Source organism: Aphelocoma coerulescens, chromosome 14, assembly GCF_041296385.1.
Source record: "Aphelocoma coerulescens isolate FSJ_1873_10779 chromosome 14, UR_Acoe_1.0, whole genome shotgun sequence".
In the NCBI taxonomy this organism is placed as follows: domain Eukaryota; kingdom Metazoa; phylum Chordata; class Aves; order Passeriformes; family Corvidae; genus Aphelocoma; species Aphelocoma coerulescens.
Genome location: NC_091028.1, coordinates 3579961 through 3594616, shown reverse-complemented (window position 1 = coordinate 3594616; position 14656 = coordinate 3579961). Strand labels below are relative to the sequence as shown.

General features: G+C 49.4%; 1 protein-coding gene across 5 annotated transcripts in view; it reads right to left on the bottom strand.

Moving 5' to 3' along the window:
* RHBDF1 (rhomboid 5 homolog 1) overlaps window positions 1-8138 on the bottom strand; it is a 34830-nt gene extending 26692 nt beyond the window's left edge. For 4 of the 5 annotated variants that reach the window (XM_069029631.1, XM_069029634.1, XM_069029635.1 and 1 more), the window contains exon 1: window positions 7881-8138. The gene's annotated coding sequence lies outside the window, so the exon portion shown is untranslated. Of the gene's footprint in view, window positions 1-4808; window positions 4828-7880 lie in introns of those variants that run through there. The other variant, XM_069029633.1, reaches the window with a different exon arrangement.
* Between the last annotated feature and the right edge of the window lie 6518 nt (window positions 8139-14656).

The following is a 14656-nucleotide window of genomic DNA, read 5'->3' as shown; positions in this document are numbered from 1 at the left end:
TATCCCTTTGAGCAACTGATTTTCTTGATTTTCAGAAAAACATGAAGGTCATGATGGAAATCAAACAAAAATCAGTTCCAACTTGAACACCAGCACTAAAAGCTTTCAAAGCAGCTTCATCTGGGACCTGAAGGTGTGGTGCCCTCATATAGAAGAGAGAGGAAAAACAGGAAGCTCAAAAACCCTTTTTGATTTCTGTTAGTCCCCAGATCTGTAGCTGAACTCCTTCAAATACAGGTTAAAAGATGACCCCCAACTGCAACATGCAGTCACAAGCAACAGACTGATCTTCAAGGTCCTTTTGTTGCAGCAGACAAAGGGCAAAATAGTAACAGGACCTCAGAAACCAACACTCAAAATTCCAGCTAAAAAGATGCCACAGACACTTGAAAGAGATGCAAGCCAACAGAAGTAGTGACCCAGCCCTGTGTGCTGCCCTCCTCCTCCTGCTGGCACCAGCATCCCCACAGCTGTTGGGTGATCCATACTGGGAACCAACCCACATGAGCTCAGCAGAGAAAATGGCTCGTTCCAGCCTCAGCTCCTTCCCACATGGCTCCACAAACACTTGTGCCAGCAGAAGGAAAGGGGAAGAAGCAGGAACAAACAGAGCAGCTGGAGCCAGATGACTGGAGTGCTTCTCAAGGCAGTATAGTTTGAAGTGATTATTGAAAACATGGCCAAAAACTCAGATTTGTGGGAAGCCAACAATTATCCCAGGGAGGTGGTGGGTTCGGCACCTCTAAATAATCTTCTGAGAAGTGCCTTTAGTGCAGGTGTTGAGTGCAGCAGGAATAAAACACTACTGTATCACCAGAGGCAGAGTGAATTTTCTGGTGGGGTCATTAGATGGGAAAGCATCCAAACCATCCATAGATTTCTCCAGAGCTGACAACCAAGCCTCACGCACGGGCAGCTTCCACAGAGGTGCTCCCAAGGGAGGAGTTTCCCCTGCTCAGCCATGGCCTGGAGCACCCACAAGGGAGTAGGTGGAAGGGAGCCAAGCAGAGTAAGCTGGACAGAGGGGCCTTTTCCATCTCCTCAGCACGTGTGGCCCAGATGGCAGAGGCAGGTCCGCAGCACCAGCCAAGCACACCCAGGGCCCACGCAGGGCCTGGGTGATGAGCGATCACCAACTCCACCGTCCAGAGCAAACCCAGCCCAGAGCCATCTACAACCTACTGAGATACCAGCAAAGGCAACAGCCTGCACATAAACCAACCAACAATGAGGGGGGAGGAGTGGAAAACCTTTGGGAGTACTTTGGCATCTTCACTCTGTTTATGTTTCTCTGTGAACACACCCTGTGGCTTTGCTGCCACATCCAACAGCCACATTTTCAGCAGCCACATCCTAAAAGTCTGGTCACAGGCTGTCACTTACAGGCTACAATGGGGTACAGGATGATGAGATACCTGCCAACAGCTCCAGTGAAGGCACACCAAGCTCTGAGCAGCATTCCCATTCCTTAGGGAAGCCAGCAGAGTCAGCACTGCCTGGTCCTCCAAAAGAGCTGTTTCTACCAAGAGATCCATTACCAGCCACCAGAAGAAGGACCATCTATGCAAGCCTTGTTCCTGCACCCTGTTTGAAGGTTACCATTGCTGCCTGTTGGGTGAGTGGTGCCTGGGCTGAGCCAGCAGAGCCCTTTGCTCTGGGGTCCCCAGCAGCCCCAAAGCACAGTTGTCTCAGTGCTCTGCCTGGGTCTGCACCTTCTTCAGGAAAGAGTGATCAAAGAAACTATTTCAGTGCACATTTAACTCATTTAAATGATTCAATGGGGCTTCAGAGGGCCCTGTTTCAGATTTATTTCCATTACTAGTAAAACAGATGCCTGGTTAAGTTCTGTCTGACCCACAAGTACCATGGGCACAGTCACTGCCTCAATTATACAGCAAGGTGAGAGTCACAAAAATGCTTTTGACAGTGCAGCCATGACCCACATTAGGAAACAAAAGACAAACCCATCAAAGGTATTATTTTTATTGAAATTCTGCATTTAAGTTTTTTCTACCAGCTCTCATATTCTTCACAAGTACTGTAAGGGTTCAGGACACAAGGAAAGCTGGAAACACAGACCTGGGATGACACTCAGGACAGAAGGAAACACTGGCTCTGATTGATTTTGGAATAGCTGCTGCCTGTGCACCCACCTCAAGAGCAACTTTCTTGCTAACATCTCTTAGTGATTACAACATTGTTCATTTAGAAAATACAATATCAATAAACAACTGATGGAAAAGCAACTGCCAAAACCAGCAACCTCCCCTAAAAAGTTCACAATAGGCCAAACCAAAAATTATGTTAGACAAAAGCCACTCCTCTACAGCAAAGACTCTGGGTACTAAAAGCAGCTAAGAATCACTGTTTGTTGTGCTAAATAAAAACGTTTCAATGGCAAAAGAGATCAAAACTGCCACAAATGACAACATTTCCTATGGAAAGTTACATAAAACCATGCTGAATAGCAACCTAAAAAAAAATCTTAGAGGAAATAACAGTAACAAACGCTGGAGCCACCAGAAGACAAACTTTCTATTCAGGAAGGATGGACGCCACAGAGCCATTCAGAACAGCTTTCTTAGCTTGTTCCTTTGAAACTTGGAGCATCCTCACTCCCCATCACACACATGCTTTCTCCAGCACCACTACAGTTCTGCTCACCTGGGTACGAGTGAGAGAATAAAAAATGCCCACAGCAGTGAGGCCCGGTGGAGATCCTTCAAAGGACTAGTTAAACAGCCAAGGACTCAGAGCAGAGTTGGTTTGGCTGGAGCTGCTGTTCCTCACCATCAGCTGATGCAGCCAGGGACACAGGAGAGCCACTCTGATGCTTTAACTATTCTCCCTGGCTCATGCTTGACAGCCAGGCACACTCCATCTCCTGCTGTGTCCAACTGGAAACAGCTGCAAGAAGAGCTTGTCTTGCTCTGCAGGTGTGCACACCTCTGCATACTCACTGTGTGTCCAGTGCAACAACTCATTAATAATGCAAACAGAAATAATCGTAATTCTAACTTGGTTTAGCAAAAAAAAAATAAATTTCTAAGTGAACCACGCTTGTTCAGACTGAGTGAATGGCACATTCTTGCTCACTGTTCTCCCTGAAATTACAGTCCCAGAACAGCCAGAGAAAAGGAAGGTACACTCACACTTTCTGGCAGAACTACTCACAGTTTTCTACAGTTCACTTTAAGGCTTTGAATTTAAGCAACAGAGTACCAAACCTCCCGTGTGCTGATTGCTACAGGGCAGTAACTCCCAAGATACAGAAGGTGCATTTATCAACCCAGCCTTCTGAGCCCTCCAGATTTTAAAATCCAAGCGGTTCTAACTTTCGCTGAGCCAAAGCCAAGTAAGTGCCAGACCTGAAAGACTGTAAACGCAGCGTCCTGTGAAGTTTCAGGATGACCTCATAGGGATTGTTCCTTTTTAAAGGAAAGAAAACCTTCAAAGCAAGGATTGCTGCTGACCAGCAGAGCAAGGGGCTGGCTCTGAGCAGAGTGGAAACAGGAAGGGGAGGAGGTGGCAAAGGTAGGCTTTCCAGAAAAGGCAAGATCAGGCATGGCTTGCTATCTCTTCTCCCCCTGGGAAGGCTCTACCGTGCCAGGGAAGTATTGTGCAATGATACCTCAGACTTCACTGAGAAGAAATTACATTTCCTTTAATAAACACTGTGCTTTAGAGATGCTCTGATTACTAATGCAAGGTCTGTTTGTTGCTGAAGGCCCCAGAACTTAAGAACGTATCCACAGCTCAGGTCTGTATCACCACAGTTCCAGCATTTCTTTGGTAGGCAAAAAGGAGCTGTAATTATATTTGAAATAAATTGTTTACCTAGATAGTTGAAGAGTGCATCCAAAGGAAATTACAGCAAAAACAAGCCCTATGTCAAGCTGACATTTGCTGTCTGTGCAGCAAGTAGAGCACACAAGCAATGAAACTGCACTCTTACAGCTTTAGGAGATTTGACAGCTAAGGTCCATGTGAAGAATAAGCTCTCTGTCTTCACCCAGTGGGAAACAGATACTGTTACTCAAAAGGATTTGACCATAATTTGGATGATTTGGTCAAAAACTCAGCTGCTAACTTGCTCTTCATGGCATCATCCCAACACACATTAAAAAAAAATCCCACTTCCTCATTCCTACAGCAGCATGGACTGAAACAAGGAAGAGAAGTGTGATCTGAAGCTTCAACCACTCCTGGACAGCAGCAAGATCAGTAGGACCAAAAACAGGAGCAAACCGCCGGAAATCCCTGAAGTTCAGCTCACAAGGATATGACAATAGGCAATCTCAGCACAGACGCAATTTCCACTTCTCCCTGTGGAAACCTCACTTCGCAGTGGCACAGACATTCTGTGAGAACAGAGAGGTTGGCTGGCAAGCCCTGCCCACCTCAGGGTGCACTGGAGGGAGGGTCTCCACAACTCTGTGCAAGCAGGCCTGGATGGTCTGAGCACACATCACACACCAAATTAGTCTGGGGTTCTTCAAGGACATGGAAACAGAGCTGCCAGCATGACCACAGGAAATGCTGCCAAACAGATCCATTTCCTTCCAAGGTTAAATTTTGCCTCTTGCCTGCCTAATCTCTTGGGACTAAGAGCTGCAGGGCTAAGACTGTCCCTTTTAAATGTTATTCTCTCAGAGGGGAGTTATTGAGGACTAGTAGAGTAAGCAACCTGATGTCCATTCAGGTCCGTTAGTTCTGAACAAGGCAAAAAAAAAACCAAACAAAAAGAAAACAAAACAACCAACCACAAAGCTTAAAAAAAAAACCCCTACCACTGGGAAGAGAACTACCTGCACAACGCTGGACGTCTGGGCTTCAGCTCCTCTGAAGAAAGAAACCATCTTCATCCTAATTTCCAGCAGCACTGAGATGTTTTACCAATGATCCAGACACAAGTCCCATGAAATTCAGGCTGCAGCACCCACAGTACACACTGAGATATTATCACATAGCAGAGAGGATGCAACACAGCTCCCTGAGCAGGCAGGCAACACATGGGTTCCTTTAAACTCCAGCATGTACATACCCAGCAGCTGGGAGGCAACCTCACAGCAAGTGTGAGATCTGCACATTTCATGTCCCTTTCCTTCCAACTAGATGATGATAAATGTTAAACTTGGAGTCCAGAACCTCTTCAGCTGAAAAGAAAGGAAACTAATCCATGTCTGAACTCAGGGAAAATGTTAAGGAAGGAACCCATCCTTGAGTTTTAAGTATTTCTACTGAAATGGGTCTGCAGGCGACAGGCTGGTGGCTGCAGGAACAGCAATTAATAGAAATGTCACGTCAGGTCACAATTAACGCTGGAACCTCTGAGAAAGGCGCATGGTCTCCACGGGGTGCCAAAGCCTCCAGAGGTAGCTATGGAAGAAAGGCAGCAACCACAAGGGAAGAATCTTATCAAAGACTGTTCTGCTGGATAAAAGCTGTAGAGTGACAAAGAAATGTCAGGATCTTCAGCTCACAGCCAGTCCTGCTTGGCAAGCACATCCCCAGCGACATGGGGCTCTCACAACACACGCTCTGCTCAACTTTTTGCTGGATACACTGAATGGAAGAGGAAAACAAGCTGGTACTCCCGGTCATGTTGCCCATCTCAGGTCTTCAGCACTAACCTGGCTGTGTTTGCACTGCACAGAGATCCAGCACACTGAAGAGAATCAAACCTTTACTAATTATATCTGAGCATGAGGGCTCTGTGCCCAGAATAAACTGTCCTATCATGCCACACGCAGCAGACCCTGCCTCTTTCAGGGGAACATGTTGAGACTTGCTGGCTACTCTCCGGGGATGGATTCCAGAGGAACAGGACTGATGACCCCAAAAGGAATTCCTATTCCTGCCTGGCGACCTCATGCAACTGCAGCCTCGCTGCAGTCCCCACCACGAAAGTGAAACGAGCTGTCTGCCAAGTCTCGTGATGAGGTGCTGGCCCTCTCTGAGGGACACAACTCCTGCCTGAGGTGACACATCAGGGCCACAAGGTCTCAGCACCAGGACACAGTGAGGACAAGCTTGTTGGAGAAGAGGTGTCTGCTGTGCTCTGCAGGCCAGCAGCACTCTCCGCATTCAAAGCTCGTCACCCCGGCTGAAGCCTACCCAGCACAGAGCAAGACATTCCCGAGACCAGGGCCAGCCCATGGCTTTCCCCAGAACCTGAAAAGCCAGTTTGTAGGCAGATCTCTCACAAGTGGATTGCTAAAAAAAAAAAAAAAAAAAAAAAAAAGGCCTGTCATGGGAAGTCCCAGAGCAGAACTAGTTTTGTAGGAGTTGCTTTTACACTGCCCAGCATCAACCTCCTTTCATGGGAACGCACAGAAGCAGGAACAGCACGGACACACGTCCACATGCCAGAGCTGCTGCCTTCCTGGGGACTCAGGACCAATGAGCACAGAGACCAGGACAAAGCTGGGGACCTGTTCCAAAACCACAGCCCCTCCTGGAAGGCTGGCAGTATCCCAGCTCAGGAATGGCACAGGCTCCCCAAGAGCCTGCCACAGACAGGGGAGACCTGGGCTGAGCAGCAGTAGCCATGAGGATTTATGGACATGGGTGATGCAGCAGGAGGGAGGGATGATAGCTGTTATTAGAGCAACTGAGAGTTTAAAAAAAGGCAGACAAGCCCTTTCATAAAGTCCATTTAACAATCAAAGCTTGAAGCAAATATCTAAAATTCACCTTTTTCTTCCAACTATACCAGCCAATCTAACACGAGTCATCACCTCCTCCTGCAAAACCTGCACCACTGAGACAGAAGAGCTGGAGAGCAACATCTTTCCATACACTGGAGTGGAAATCCAGTTCTTCCAAGGGTCTGCTCCCCAGCTTGTCCCAAGTGGGCCATTTTTATCCCTGTGGTCACAGCACACAGGCAGCTATTTGTCCTTGCTGCCCTATCAGCGTTACTGCAGTTAACACCCTGTGCTCCTTCCTTATCCTATGTTTCATTCAGAAGCTTTGCTGCCTTGTCCCTTCCCGTTACGTGTGACTATTTTTTCCCTTTACTGCAGAATGCACTTTTCTTCCCAGAGGAAATTAGCAGGCATGGGGACAAAAACAGGAAGAAAGGAAACAACTTCCTGCTTACTCCAAGACCCGGCTTGGACACATCCCTGACCAGCATCGTGCACCCCACCACGAAGCCAACCTGCAAGAGAAGCAGCAGCCGCAGAACTGAGTCGTGCACTAGGACGAGCACCAGACAAAACTCATCTGTGCTGACACTCACCCCTCCTGAGTTACACTGGAGAAAAACACAGGGCAAAATATCCACATGGCGCACTTTGGCACTGCAGGGACGTGTGTGGCAGGATGGGGGGAAGGACAGGTTGCCTGCTGAGGAGCCCAAAAGGACTTGGCACTGAGGGTGCAATCCTGCAAAAGCTCTGGTCTTGCTCGCGTCAGGCTGCCGTGATCCCCTTGCTTCGTGCCAGCAGTGCACAGTGTGAGAACTCAGTTCAGGGACTCGATCCAGCAGGAAAACTAACCTTAACATGTAAAAAGCCATATATTTCCCACCAGATCATCTCCCAAAGTCGCTGCCAAACCACGGGTGCCAGCATCAGGGGAGGGACGGGTGGGAACGCGTGGGGATGGAGTGGACTCGGATCAGCTGAAACAAGCCGTGAACGCGCACCTTCACCTACAGCCGAAACCACCGAGATCACCAAGCTCCCAACATCCAAACGCGGGGGTCGGGGGCGGCACCTGCCTCCGGCGACGCTCTTACCCCGCGGGCCGCCGAGGGCCGCTCCCCGCCCGGCGGAGCGGCGCGATCCCGGCACCTCAGCCGGGCAGGGAACGGCCCTCGCGGGATGCCCCTCCCGGCCAGCCCCCCCTCGTCCCTCCGGCCCCGCACTCACCGTGCAGGCGGGCGAAGCGCAGCGGCCGCTCGGGTCGAGCCGCCCCCCAGTGCGGCTTAAGGCACCGGCGCCGCCGAGCTCGGCCCGCGGAGGGCGCGGAGACTCCTCCCCCGTGCCAGGGGCCGGCCGGGCGGGCACGCCATTCACAGCCTCGGCATGCAAATAGGAGCCGGGAGCCGAGCGGCGCTCGGCGCTGAGAGTCCCGGCGGGGAGCTGCCAGCGCCCGGGGCCGCGGGACGCCGCATCCCGCCGCGCCGCCCTGACTCACGGGGTAGGAATGCGCCGCGCCGGGCGGAAGCCACCGGCCCGCCCGCGGCCCCCGCAGCCTGCGGCCCCCGCCTTCCCCGCTGCCTCGGCGGTGGGCAGCGCCCTTTAGCCCCGCTGCTGGGCTGGGGTGGCGCGGTTGAGTGCCGGCTCCCGTTAGCACCGGCTCCGTGGGTGCTGGGAACGCTGCCGTGCCTGGGGGGAGCTGCGGCGATTCCCGTGCCGGGAGTCCCCTTGGCTGGGCACCTCTGAGCTGCCAAGCCCTGGCCCCGCTGTCGCCCACGGGAGCCTTCGCCACTAAGCCTCACACACACTGGGCTACGATGCTCCCAGTCCCCTCAGTCTTTCTTGCTGTTTCACTGTACTTTACCTTCTCCTCGCCCCATTCCCCCACACTTAGTGCTGTGTTTCCCATCAAGTCTTCACACCTCCTCTTCCAGCCATGTGGTTAGCGTATCATCCCTCCTCTAAACTGTTTCTTTCCTCCCAGCTTAAACATTTTCCCCTTCTGGAGGGCATCCTCCCACCTCAATTGCTCAGCCATCCTCGCCTTTGTCCTGGGATTGCTGCAGAAGATTTTTCCATCCGTCCTCCAAGGAGCATCAGTCAGCATGTCTTGCTCACGCAGAGGTTTGCTGGAGCTCCAGTGAGGCCTGCGGGGTGCACACCCCTCTTGAGCAGGTCCCCAACCCACAGCTCCTGATGCTTTCAATGTTAGCAGTAACTGGGGGGATGATGTTCCTTTACCATCTTACTGCATCTTCCCCACCAACCTGCGTGATCCAGACAAGCTGAGCTCATCGGTACCGCACCCAGCCCTGCGCGTGCCCACGGCAGCCACAAGTCGAAGGCAGCCCCCAGAGAGCCCTGCTAACGATATCATGTCTTGTTAGCTAATGAGCAAACACAGAGCAGCCCCAGCTAGTCCTGGCTGAGGTGGAGACCAAATCGCACGCAGAACCCTGACTGTCCGCAAAGCTTAACAGGCACAAATTGTTTTCAGATGTTTCTACCACATAAACAAGGAAAAGAAGCATCCAGTAATGCACTCGCAGGGCCCTTCAGCATCTCCCAGGAGGAACGCTCTGGAGCTGGAGTGGGAATCTGACCCACCCCTGCTCGTTCTTTTCCTCCTGCCAATAGTATGTGCATTTTGCAAGAAAAGCAAAGCTCTGTCACTGAAACGTGACTTCTTGCTCCTGTAGAACACTCTTGCAGACAGCGCTGTTAACCCCATCCCACAAATTCTCGTTCCCGAATGCTTCCCTGCCCAGCTCCCAGACTCTGGATTCTTTTACTCAAGCTGCAGAAATCTGCAGAGCTGGATAAAATCTACCCTGTTGGTAAAGAATACCAACCTTTCTGCCATCACCAGCCAGGGTGTTTCTCCTTCAGTGCACTGAGTCCTCCTAGCCTAAAATAGATGGAATAAGGTGACTTAAGGCCAGGTTCTGACTGCTCAAGCATGAGATGGTGAATGGCAGCAGTTCAGTGGGGAGGACCCACCATTGCTGGCTTGGAGCAGGTCATCCAGCCCAAAAACCTTGTTTGTTTTCTCCCTCTTCAGGGAATACTTCTATTTGAAATGTGGCCTCTGAGGACCAGCTGAAGGAGAGCTCTTTCCTGGTGCTTGTTATGTTTAAGGTGAACGTGTGATTACATGAATTTGCTTCATTCTTCTCTGCTGGAAACTGGAATTTCCTACCTTCTTGAAACCCATGAGAAGCTGTGATCTTGCCACAAGACATGGTTAAAGACCCAATGAAATAGATATCCATCAGCATGTGAATGCAGCACTTTCACTGCTGCAGCTTGCTAAAACTGCTTCAAGGCCTGGTGAGCCACACACCTGCATGCTTCCAGCCAGGCACTGCTGGGTCTGCACCAGCCAGGAGTGGTGCAAAATGGCCCTCAGGTACTGGACAGAATTGTTCAACACCTCATCTCCAGCTGCGTCCCCTCCTGCATGTACATTTTGCATGCAACACTCCTTGGAGCACTGATCCTGTGTCATCAAGTGTTAAATTGGGGCTCCACTGAATGCGGATTATAATCCAAGCAGGGAAATGGTGGTGTTACAGCCTGTGTGCCTTGCCTGACAGTTTTGTGAGGACAGCTGGGACACACCAGGAGCACAGAGGTCTCTTTTTATCAGGATCACCAGTTCCCTAGGCAGATGATTTGATTCTGACCTGCTTTGTTCAGTGTTTAGGCCAAGAAAGCATCCCAGTACCTGGCAAGCACAGCCGAGAGCATCAGATTGCATCCTTGACCGGGAAAAACAGAGCTCCCCTTGCCCTCTGGAAATACATGGGCTTTGCAGTGCCTCCTGTGCTGACATGAAGCAGCAGCACACCCCTGGCAGCTGTCCTAGCAAACAGGGAAGAGGTCCAGAAAGGCCTGGGATTTCTTATGGGGAGGATTAATAACACAGAAACCCAAGCAAAGTCCCACGGAGTTTCAAACGCAGGTGGCCTGGCCAGGAGCCAGAGAGGGAACTGCCAGGAGGGAAAGGACAGGGATTCCCTTTGGGGAATGCCTTTCCAGGACAGATGGCTGGGTCTGCAGCCCCTTGTTGGGGAGCAAACCAGGTTACTGGGTACCAGCAGCTGATCAGGTTTTCATCCCCAGCTGCACATGTGTGTGTGGGATCCTGTGGATAGGAGAAATGGGGATAGTACAACGGGATCTGTTCAGCAGAGCTGCTACAGAAATATCTCCCCCTCTTCCTCCCTACCCTGCAGCTCCTGGTGTGCAGCTGGCATCCAGCTTTCTGCCCCAGGGAGAGCAGTGAGGGCTGCTCTGAGCACCCAGCCTCAGCAGCGCCCTATCTCACACACCGTGGGAGTGTTGTTGAAAAATGCTTGGAGTGCAGATGCCCCCAGAGTGGATGTCACACTGGGAATGGTGCTGCAGACCTGCAAAAAAAATATTGACATTTTTTGGAGTGCAAATGAAATACCTTTCACTTTCCAAAAAAAACCCAAAAAACCAAACAACTTCTGTTAACAAGCAGCTATGTCGCAACTTCAATTTCCTATAATCCACTCAATTTACATGAAGTTCAAAAACCTAAAACTGGGTGGAAGGTCTTTTGAAGCCTCTGTCACCCTCAGGCAGCAGCAGACAGTGCAGACATTATTGTGTGGGATCATGCCCGTGACAAGGAGGGACACACAGGTGACTTTGGCCTGGCAGTTCCACGCACCTGCTCAGGTGCTGGATGTGCCATGGGCTGAGCTGGCAGCAGGCCTGCAGGTAATGGGGGTTTAAGCCCATGGAAGAGGTTCAAAAATAGAGCCAAGCCCCACCATCCTTGCCTGTAGCTTATTCAGCCCAAATCAGGACAGACAATTCCTTTAACAGACATCATCAACGAGTCCACCTGGGGCAGGAGACAAGCAGAGAGAAGAGCCAAAATGTTGATCTGGGAAGATGGTGGTATCCCAGACCACTCACAGCCACAGGAGCTGCTGCCCAGCAGAGCACAAGGAAATCACATCAAAACTCAAGCCCTTAATTTTCTGCCCAGATTAATTGCAATTGATCATTCCTGGCTCTAGCCACAGGGAATGTGTGTGCTTGCAGTGCCAGGAGGAGTGGAGGAGTGGAAATGAAATACAACTAGGATTTCCCTTACAGAAATAGGTATTTTCAATTGTATTTTACCCAGAAAATCCACTCAGACCAAAATGGCAATTTTCATTTTGGTCAACTCGTTGGGAGATTTGACCAAAAAGAGGGGGGAAAAAAAAGGAAAACAGCATGTGTAAAGCAAACTATGATTTCCAAAATATTTAGGAAATGTCACTTAGCAAAACAGCTTCCTTCTCCCCAGTTTACTTCAACACAAAAAGGCACTTTTAACATACATATATGTGTGTTTCATATGGAAGGAATGAAAATGTCATGGAAGAAGTAACTCCCAAAATATCTCTTATGTAGCCTGAAAGACTCTTATCATTTTCCAATCCACTCTTGGCAAGAGATGAAATAACATTGCTTCAGAATTTCAAAACTGGGCAGATTTATTTTCGAGAAGCACACAAGGACTCTTATAAAGCAGTCAAATAGGGAGAGCAGTGGCCAAGGGTGTGATCAAACCTCCACTATTGGAATGCAGGCCTGGAAGAGCCTGAATTCAAATTGCACAAATTACCTTTTAGCTGTTGATCTGTAATTCTGGGGTGCCTGTGTTTTGAGCAGGGGCTTTCATTTAAATGTCCAGTTCTTCTAACAGGGGAGGAGTGCCAGAAAGAAAAAATGAGCTCCAAGGAATGTGAGCTGGATGTCATGGTGGCATTTTAGGGTCTTTCTTTGTGTCCCCCCCCGGGGCTGGGTATCAGCCACTGGTGTCACTTGATTCCAGTACTAAGAGTAGTTCCTGTTGATGAAGAAGAGGAGCACGAGAGGTAGGAACATGCACATCAGCCTGCAGGTGCCAAAGAATCCCCAAAAGCACCATGAGAGATTTTCAGGTGGAGCAGCAAGGTTTGGTAGTCTGCAGCCAGTAAGTGCATCCTCCAGGTTAGCCCAGGTGGCTTCTAACCTGCTGCAGGGGACAAGCCTTGAAGGAGAACATTCAAAATTGGCAATAAGGAGTGATCCAGTTCAGACAGAAGAACATTGCAGAAAGGACTCAACCTTGGCATTAGTCACAGTGAAGCTCACCATCTCCTAAATCCCTGTATTAACTAAAAGAGAATTGAATTGAAAAAAAACAAAACAAAACAAAAAAAACAAAACAAAAAAAACCAAAAACAACCAAACAAACAAAAAAAACCCCAACCAAAAATTTCCAGTTCAGTTACTCATAAATGAATTCAAGGAGTTCATAAATGAGCTGAGGAATTTTGGTTTGTCTGTCAGCAATAAGCTATATTTTTGAAGAAAGAGCAGAGATGTGATATCTTGATGGAAAAATATGAACTCAGTAACTGGAGAAAAAATAATTCAGTTACTGACAACAAGCTTGTAAAGAACTTGCTCAGCTAAAATAACAGGGCTTTGTGTAAATCCAGCAAATCTTTACACAAATCTTTAAGAACAGTTTTGGCATAGACAAGTAACAAATTAAGAAGCTGAAATTTCAAAGTAACGTCAACTCTCTCTGAGAGTCAGTAACAGAGATCCTATCTCCAGCAACAACTAATTTAACCATGTCACCCTGCAGTTAGTTAGACTTAAGGAACGATAATATTTAGTGTCAAAATTATTCCAAACAATCTAATTTCATGGGTTCTGATCTAGACTTTGTCAATCCCCCTGTGCTGCCAGGAAATGGCTCCTCTTCCCAGTCTGTCACTGCTTTGCTGGTTTGTTCCTTCTCCACTATTCCTGGTTTTTCAGGCTGAAACAGGAGCCATGGAAGAGAAGGGGATTACCAACTTCCAAAGGTTTTATGAGCTCTGTCTCTGGCATGTCTGGAGTGCAGCCTTGCCATTGAATTTCGAAGCCTCCAAGGACAGAGTTCCCACCACCTGTCCAGGTCCTGGGTCCTGTCCCAGGGCTGGGCCACTCTCACAGGGACAGATCCCATCCCAATGTGCAGCTGGTTCCCCTGTCACTCCTGTGGCCTCCTGCCCTTGCAGGGCCCTTGGGTCTCAATCCCTCAATCCCTTCCACCTCATCCTGCAGGGAGAGCAAAGCCACCCTCTAAGCTCTCCTCCCCAGTGATCCCAGTGGCCCTTCCCCAGGCTCTCCAGTTCCCCTGCCTCTCCCCTGTACAGAGGATCCGACATGGGATGCCATGGTGTGCACTGAAACACTGGTGCTATGCAAACAGGAACAGAAGGATTATTTGTACTTTAACCCCATCAGCAGTGAGCCTACAAACATCTGTCAAACACACTGAGCTGTAAAGCCTCCCTGTTTCCCAGCAGGACTTTTGGTGCAGGAACTAAGGAAGCTGTAGCTGACCTTAGATGAGGAAGCGCTGGTGGAGCTCTCTCTGCCTTTCCAGACCTTCTGCAGGACATGGCAGAAAGAGGAAGCTGCCAGCAGAGTTTTTAACAAATACTGTGTTTGTGATTGTCATAAGATGCCGAACAAGAGGAAGGCAAGAAAGGAATGAAAACCCAGAAAAAAGCAACTGTTAATCTTGACTCCCACCCAAGCCTACTGCATGTATTACATTACATTACAAGCATTTCTTACAAAAAGTCCACACGTGGATCAAATGATCCCAGTGGAGTGATATGGTTCAGCACTAGCCAACCTCCTAATATCTGTCTTGCTTGGTTTTCCTTTTTCCTGGCACATGAAGCACTTTGAAATCATCTGGAGCTTGCTACTGCTTCAGGACTTACGAGGTCCCAAAGCCAGTCATTCAGAAGACTAAGTCATCCTTTGGAAAACTTTTGGGTGTATGTGGGACCAAGCTTTTCTCTTGGAGCCTCGGCTAAGGCAGACTGACTGTCCCAGAGACCCGTTTCCCTCTGTCACTGGATGTGACAATTGCACCAGTAAATGTGGTCAAAGCTTCAGCTAGGCAGAAGGCAGGCAGCCAGCAT